The sequence below is a fragment of the Pseudonaja textilis genome, chromosome 1 (assembly GCF_049901715.1).
Source record: "Pseudonaja textilis isolate UNSWEBS1 chromosome 1, rPseTex1.2, whole genome shotgun sequence".
In the NCBI taxonomy this organism is placed as follows: domain Eukaryota; kingdom Metazoa; phylum Chordata; class Lepidosauria; order Squamata; family Elapidae; genus Pseudonaja; species Pseudonaja textilis.
Genome location: NC_141990.1, coordinates 41,592,524 through 41,601,509, shown reverse-complemented (window position 1 = coordinate 41,601,509; position 8,986 = coordinate 41,592,524). Strand labels below are relative to the sequence as shown.

Genomic DNA, 8,986 nt, shown 5'->3' with positions numbered 1-8,986 from the left:
ACATATCTTATTTCTATGAATATAGTTATTAGATGATAATTCTTCACTGAAAATAATATCAATCCCCAAAAAGGTTTCTCTTCCTGTAATGTTAAACTTTGTAAACCAGGTGTTAAAGGAGTCAGGAGAGTTAACTTATTGTGTTTTGTTTTTGCTTGGTTATAATTGGTATCCTCTTTTTGAATAAAAGGTACTATCGATTGTTGCTTGAACTTTGTTGAATAGAGCAACATTATTGCTCATCACCATGTTGTTCAGGCTTCTGTCCTACGTGAATTCCACTTAAACTCCACTGAAAAATGTTAGAAATCACAGCTCTTGTATAAGGAATGATCAGAAACATTGTGCATGGCCAATTGAAGAAGCATTATTCCAGGGCTTCTGTTTTAATTCTCCTCTGGCCAAACTCAAAATTGCAACTTTTTTTCAGGGCAAAATGGCTTTGGAATGAGGAGGAGATAAATTTCGGCAAGGAGGAGGAGGAGGAACAACAGCATTAGCCATGTGTAAAGTATGGGAGGGGATGTGTCAAGGGTTATGCTTAATTTCCTGCCACCTCACTTTCCACCCTGCTTTTAATCATATGCTGGAATGTTGGCCTGTCACATACAGACCTAATTCAGGAATCTCCTTGCTTCTGGCAAACAGACTCATATGCTAGACACAGGCATTAGGTTCATATTACAATTCTGCAAGATTCACTGTGATTTGAGTGCTGGTTTTAGCCATTTGATTCTTGGGCCCTTGAAAAGCCTCTATCTTTTCCTAGCTGAAGATGACGATGAGGTAGCAAAAAATCCTGCTGTGGCAAACTGATTCTGCCTTGAAACGTGAGAGCAGTGTTCATGAGAGAGAATACACCTTCAGTGGAGGTACTTTTGTTTTGAAACTTCTCCTCCAAAAGGTTCGGTTTAAGTGATGATATTTTCAGTGTCAAAGAATGTTTCCCTTGAGCACTTTGGTTTCCCCTCTTTAGCTATTTCATATTGTTTTCATGATATGATGACTTTTTGGCTTGTTAAAACAAATTCATTTGAATTGTTTCAATTATTTTGAATATTATTCAGGAAGTATACTTGACAGCTGATATAAAAGAAGACAAATTCTCTTGTGAGTTAAGCTCAGTGATGAATTAGTAGGCACAGCCAGTAGTTTTCTTAGCAATAGTGTGGTTTGTCATTACTTTCTTCTGAAGTTTTTTTAAAAAAACTTTAAAGACTAGCCTTTAATACTGGCAGCCTTCCATTGAAATATTAATGAAGTCCAATGCTGCTTACTTTTTGGAGATCATTCCCTGGAACGGATCTGCAAACAAATGGGATTAATGTTCCATGTGAATCTCACATATAGGAGCTCTCATTCCTAAAAACACATTTGGAGGTTTAAAGGATACTGAAAGCAAGCAATTGATGCAGCAGATTTCTCGGCTTGTTCTTCTGAAAGTGTATCTACAATTTTTTTTTAAAAGGTAAATTATCATAATATTTATCAAAAGGCATTCCCAAGGAAAAGAAGAAATAATGTGGAATTGCAACAAGGGAATCCATTCAGAAGCGGCTGATCATTTTTTGAATTATCATACAGTTATCATATGTTAATAAAGCACAGTTCATAACATTCACAGACCACATATAATACTCAGTTTTAAGATACTTTACCTGCAAAGTGCAGTCACAGAAGCAGTAAAAGATTGTGGTAAAGTAAGACAGAAGGGAGATTTATTAATAATATTCTTCTACCTCCACCAGTATTTTTTTTGCTAGATATAATTTGTCCCATCAATTAGGAGGTGAATGGCATTTCCCTGCACATCATTGTTTTCATTGCTTTCATTTATGTAGAACATGTACTGTAAACTCAACCTCAGACCCATTCACTTCTGATTCTGTTTATTGTGCAAATTGCCATTTGTTCAGCCCACTTCTTTAATTTTAAGCATATGATTACGTTGTCTAGATCAGGACTATCATATGCATTTTTTTCATGCAGGTTTCTTTGTTTTTTTAAATCTACTGTTGTGGGTATGAGGTTTAAGAGAAAAATGCAATTATTTTTCAGTTGATTTGTTTTTTTTTTAAAAAAAACTATTTAAACCTGTGTTTTTTAACTTTGGCAACTGTAAGCACTGTGGACTTCAATTCCCAGAAGGCTGAGGAATTCTGGGAGTTGAAGTTCACAGTGCTTAAAGTTGCCAAGGTTGAGAAACACTTATTTCAATTCTTCTCATTTGAGTCCTCCAGCTATTCCTTTCTGGAAACAGCATCCCCATTAGCCCAGATTTTATTTGGAATGGTGTGTTGATAAAAACCAGCAACGCTGTAAGTTGGAGTACAAATATTTCAGTATGTTAGTCAATAGAAATGTCCCAGCACTTCCAAATGAATTTTTTTGGGGGGTGGGGTGGGGTGAGGAAGTAAAGAGTGAGCAACCCATTAGCAAAATCTCTGGATGGTTTAATACAGTGACAAAACCCAGCCATTGGCTACACTATACTAGCCAATATATAGTATTTTTTTAAAATTAGGGTAAAAAACCCACCAAGTTTTAAATTTTAAAAAGGAGATTAAAGTTGGTTTTCACTCTCCCCACTCACTCCCCAGCAACAGACCATTTTTTTTTAAAAAAATGAGTGAATCTCTCTCCCTAAACACAAATGTATTGTTTAGAAGCAGAGCATGAAATCTTAAACTCCAAGTGGATTATGCCCTCTTAATCTTTCACCATCGAAATAGAGAGTAGATTTAGCATGCTTTCATTGCAGGATGCTTGGCAAGCCGCCGTCGGATGAATGAGGCGAGCTGATTTCATTTGTACATGTGCCAGATGTCACTGTTAGATATGGCTGTTCCATTTCATCAGTGAAACAGGCTTACGTGGGGACGTTGATTGGTGGGGAGCTGCTTTTGAAAAATAACAAGATGTCAAATTAACAGGGACAGAATAGCCTATTATAAGAGATAAATGATACTCTGAAAGAACCATTGCTTCTCTTTTGTTTCCTTAAATATTTGGCAATCTCATTTCATTTTCTTATTTGGCTGCACATTAATTGGGCCTAGCAATGTAACAATAACATTATTACACTGGTTGATGACTTGATTGTTTTTTTTGAATAGGATAACTGCAGTATTGAGGTCTGGAAAAATGCACTGCTGGAATTGTATTGTGGAATGAAGAATATGGAGTTGGAATATGTGCCCCGTAAAAGTCACTAGATGCATTTCCACTGATTTCTGTGTTTCTGGATTGCACCCAGGAATTATCCATTTCAGATATCCCAATTCAGCCAACATTATTAGCCTTAATCAAATATTACTGGAAAAAATAGGGCAAGTAGGATATGACAAAAATTAGTGCCATAATTTGCAATGTCTGTACTTAGCTGGATCAGATCCATTTTTGAAAAGCCACTACGAGAGAACAATGAGATGGGTTTCCTTGCCTCCTAAAATGGATAGATTTCACCCATCTGATATTGCAGATGAAAATTATGTGGGCATTTTCACTTAGAGTGGTATCCACTCAATGAGTTGTTAACATAGACTTACTGAAATTAATGCATCAAAACGGCTAAGTCACATTTATTTACCTCAATAGGTTTAAGCTAAGTAAGGCAGAATCTGATTCCAGTATTTTTTACTAATTAGGAAATCAACTTTCTAATTAACTAAATTTGAATTTCACTGGCTCTAATTGAGTGTCCTGTTCCTATTCTCCCATTCATTCAAACCATTCATCCATTCATGGTCCACTAGGTGGCCTTAGCCATATGTCTCATCCACGTATCTTCAGCTTTAAAACAGGATATTAGCAATGCACATAATGGAATTATGGTATAAATGAGAAATGACATTCCTTACTTGCCTTCAAGGGTTAGACAAACTGCAAAATTAAAAGAAAACTAACATATAGGAGATCTCCATCTTGCACTTCATTCAGTGAACTTCATCTCTCATTTCATGTTTCTGTTTTTCCAGAGTATTAAACCACATTAAATAAAGGCAAGTTCTTCACCCCCCAACCCTATCTTAGGGTTTGTATCCATCAAGACACCAATCTACCCTCAGCCACTTGTATTTAATGTCTGCCCCATTCCTTGACTTCTAGTCACGGGACTTTTAAAAATCTTTCTTCTTCTTCCTAACATATTCCCACAAGTGCAGGGTCTGCTTTTCCAATTGTTGAATGCCACTTTGCATGGTCAGCTGTGTCTTCAGGGTGCAGGCCAGTGGTGGGATTCAATTTTTTTTTTACTACTGGTTCTGTAGGCATGGCTTGGTGAGAGTGGCAGGGGAAGGATATTGTAAAATCTTCAGTCAGAGATGGTATTTGCTGGTTTTTTGAAGTATTCAAAATTTCCACTACCAGTTCTCCAGAACCGGTCAGAACCTGCTGAATACCACCTCTGGTGCAAGCCTGTGGCTTGTATATCTGACTTTTAAAAATCTTTCACATCCAAATAATACTCCTTTTTGTAGCCCTTGGGCCTTGATTGCTACAATTTACCTCATAATTATTCAATGATTGGAATTGGGAAACGTGCAAAAACTGGAGTATAAACTCTAAAATAAACACAGTTAGTTTAAAAATCCAGAAAAGGAAAAGATCCCTGAACTCCCAAGCATGAAAAAGGAATATTTGTGGCAATAGTAATTTTGGAGCATCTTGATATCTTTTATACCGCCAGACATTCGTGGTGTCAGAGAGAACAGTGTAATGTGTAACTGCTTTTATCAGTGGCACTTCTATCATCATGTTGCAATCCAGCCTATGGAACAACACCCCCCCACCCCCATGATTTAAAAAATCAAATTAAATATGACATTCTACTAGTGTGGATATATCCTTAAGTAGGCAAGATATATTATCTCAAGTTTTGAAGTATTTCCTTTGATTGTTTAAAAATCTCTTGCTTAATCTATATTTCTTGCCTCTTAATAGATTGAATTGCTGCAACGTGCCATATGTGAAAAATTTCTAAAAGGTGTCAAAATGTCTTGCTGTGGCTTGGAATGAGAGTGCGATGAAAGGTCCATATCATGATGTAATATATAAATAAAGTATGACTCCAATGTAAACCATTCATTTGGCAGTCATTTCCCCATTAGCAGTAAGAGATACAGAACCCCTACTTAAATTTTATATCTAGAAGAAAGGGAATGTCTACTTTGAGTCATTTCAATATTTAAACCTAGCATTTCTTATGCGTTTTGCAATTGAGAAAAAGTAGCTTTAGTTCTTGGATAAATTGTAAGCTATTTTAAGAAGGAAAGGCAAAATGTTCAACTATTTCTTGCAAGTTAAGTATATTTCCATCATTTTTGGAAAGCAGTGGAAGAAATGGGGAATGGCGAATGTGAAGAATTACTTATGATGGGCAATGTGATGCTTTTGCCTTCAACAGGGAGTTTTTCTGAAACAAGGAAAAAGTTTATGGTGGGAACTGTTTGGAAAAGTCAGTGTTATTTTAAAATCATGGCATGTCAAGCCTTTTATAAAAATTATTTCAGAAAACATGAACAAGGTTTTGAAGAGATTTTGCACTATAGATTTATTTTAAGGAAAACGAACATACAAAAAAAAGTCTACTGTTTATATGCTTCGGGATCTAATTAGGGAGATGACTTTAAAAATTATTGGAGACATCCCACCCTCATATATTTTTTTTCCATTTTAAGGCCTTTTTGTTCAAGGTGATCAAAAGAAATAGTCTTTCCACAGCAATTCTTGATGATAGGTTTGGCTTTTAGACTAAACAGTTGATGTAAGCTTAAATAAGGATTTGTAGGAGGTGACCAGACTGAGCCTGAGGGTGGGGTCAAGACTGTTATAAGTTTGGAATCCCTTTGCATCCACAAGAGATTTAAGCTCAGCCCTCCTTGAATTCCATTGTACTCATTCAAACAGTCTTGGTTCCTGATTTCTTGTGCCTGACAGGAATATGGTGTGAGGCAATTTGCTCCTCATTTCACCTTTGCTATGATGAAACATGCACAGAATGCTTATTCTCAAGCAAAGAGGAATGGAATCCACCTTCAGAACCTATAGAGGGCCCCATTTCCATACTTAGAAGCTTGGATGTGGCCTTCAGACTGTTGCCAAATTTTAATTGTGAATATGTCCAAAGTTTCTCAACAGGTAGTTCTCAATTTACAATCAAAGTTGAGATTGGAATTTCCATTGTACATTGGTATGGTTGTAAAAGTGAGTTGTCATGTGACCAGACCTGATTCCATGACCATTTTTACTGTAATCATTAAGTGAATGACTGTGGTCATTAAGCAAATCACATGGTTTTTAAGCCAATCATGCTGGCATTAAATGAATCCAGCTCCCCCAATTGACGTTGCTTGCTGGAAGGTGCCATACTGTGATCATGTGACTGCAGGATATCACTACCAATTATAAATGCAATCCGGTTGCCAAGCACCCAGTTTGCGATCTTGTGATTTAGGGCTGGTATAACAATTAGAAATGCGAGGACAGGTTGCAAATCTGTTTTTCCAAGGCCACTGTAACTTTGACCTATTGTTATATGAACAGTTATAAGTTGAGGATTACCCGAATCTCTATGTAATTGATACTATGTTCTATTTGTTAGTTTAATTAAAATCAAGTTAAATCCAATGGATTTTTTTCTTTATCTTGAGGAGTACATCCTGTAGCATACAACTCAGTGTTCGTATGTGGTTCCCAGCCCCTCCCCCTAAATTGCATACTGTGTCCCTATTTTATTTTAAAGCAGAATTTAGGGGAGAGATCTAATGGAGGCAACAGAAGTAGCTTAACACAGAAGGAAGGGCTGTTTCAGATGCAATGTTAATTTAAATTCTTAGCTCAGGTTGATTATGTAGTAGTTGACCTTTAATGTACACATGATTTTTTAAACCAATCCTATTTCCTACACAGAGAGATGAAGAAAAAGGAGGGGGGGAGGAGGGGAAAAAGGAGAGAGAAGTGTATTATTATACTGGAGTATAGTTACATAATTATTTTTAATTCAGGGCAATGGTTTAATTAAATACTTGCACAAAACCAAGCTTTTTCAGGAAGTTTGGCAATTACAATCAATTTAAATGTACGGCTGTATTAATATGATGACAAGCACAGTAATAACAATAACACAACCCTAAGTAATTGTAGGCAAATGTTAAACAGATGTGTAAATAGACAGTGACATTAGGGATCATTATGATATGTCATTCTGAAGTGTAAAATCTCCTGATGCTCCAAAGGATTCATTCTCCTTTTAGTTTACCTATTTGAATATGACTTTTCTAGGTATAGTTTAATACATAGGAAGCTGCTGTATTATGTAGCTTTCCACAAGCATAAAATATATGTAATTGCTCCCTGCTTTGCTCTCCTGTTTAGCATACCAGTTTTGTCTCTGATGCTTTTGGAGTAATGGAATTATTTTTAGAATTTGCAAATTGTACTTTCATTCCCCTTCCCCCCAATGATAAATATAAACATAAGGATATTTTCTATTACTTGGGGGTTCCACTGTAGCATCTGTTTGACCTTAAGGGGCAGAGAAAGCGGAGGAGAAGTTCTGACCTGATTCTCTGCAGCTTTTCGGTGGATTCAGGGTTTGGACTGCAGAATAAAAGCTTTGCTGACTGAAACCTTCGGCATTACATTTTGCCCAAAGCGGGTGGGGGGAAGCCTCACTGAAATATATTCCTCTTTCAACACATTTCTTGAAAAGTGACTTTTGCTTTTGGACTAGTTTAGCAGTCAAAACAATCCACAAAGCTTTTATATTACAGCTTCTTGTCCTCCCAAATTCTGTTCCTAAGGATGACCTCCCAGCAGCCAGATTGAACAAAGCCACATTATCGCCTGAGGAGGCCTGATGTATGTCTACCTATCTTAGCGATTCTGTCACAAATGGACACTTGAAGAATGCTCATTTGAAGTGAATTTGAAGTGCATGAGCAGAATGCATATGTATGTGTATTCATAACTATAGAAAGCTGCATAGCTAAGGATTTAGAGGGCGAAAGAAATTGTGAGGTTTGAATTAATGTATAGAATAGAATAGAATGGAATAGAATAGAATAGAATAAACAGAGTCGGAAGGGACTTTGGAGGTCTTTTTGTCCAACCCCCTGCTGAGGTAGGAAACCCTACACCACTTCAGACAAATGGTTGTCCAATCTCTTCTTAAAAGCTTCCAGTGTTGGAGCATCCACAACTTCTGGAGGCAAATTGTTTCGCTGATTAATTGCTCTGTGAGGAAATGTCTTCTTAGTTCTAGGTTGCTTCTCTCCTTGATTAGTTTCCACCCATTGCTTCTTTTTTATGTATTAATTATCTTTCTCTTCTTTGAGTTCTTCATCATCTCCAATTCTGCCACAAATACTGTTTGAAATTAAGTAGATGAGCTTTATGTCAGAATTTTCAAATTATAGACATATAACACTCAGATAAAATAAATATAAAATAGGTTCATAGAGATATAACATGATATAGATGGATTTATTCTTATTTGTTTTTTCCCATTCACAGGGAAGCCTGCAGCCATATTTTTTGACCCTGGATAATTGGATAACCTGTTAAGCTTCTTCTTCAGCTTCAGAAATGTCAAAAGACAACTATTAGAAAAAAAATTAAAAGGAAAGCAGAGCTTCTCAAGATGCAGAATGTTGATTTACAAGAATATTCTGGATATTTGGTTCCTACTGAATGAGGTGGCTCTCTAAGCTGCGTTGGAGGAAACAACTGTGAGGATTTAAGAAGATTTTCCATATTGCTTGTCCTTCAAAGTTGAAAACACATTAGTGTGTGTGTGTGATATATCTTATGCTATAATTTAGATAAACATAATAAGCATCTCCCATTCACTTGCTTCCCTTCCTGTTACCTTGTTGATAATCTGCCTCTTACCATCACCAACACCATCATCATCATCATCATTGCCATTGTCTATCCACTGCAGGATGAAAGCTTCTTCTGCATGTTTCCAACCAATACGGTCCAG

General features: G+C 36.5%; 1 long non-coding RNA gene across 1 annotated transcript; it reads left to right on the top strand.

Moving 5' to 3' along the window:
* The first annotated feature begins 745 nt into the window (after nt 1-745).
* Nucleotides 746-8,729, top strand: LOC148127575 (uncharacterized). Its single transcript, XR_015740961.1, has 2 exons — nt 746-872; nt 8,515-8,729. It is a non-coding gene; the product is annotated as an uncharacterized LOC148127575 (long non-coding RNA).
* Nucleotides 8,730-8,986: the final 257 nt, after the last annotated feature.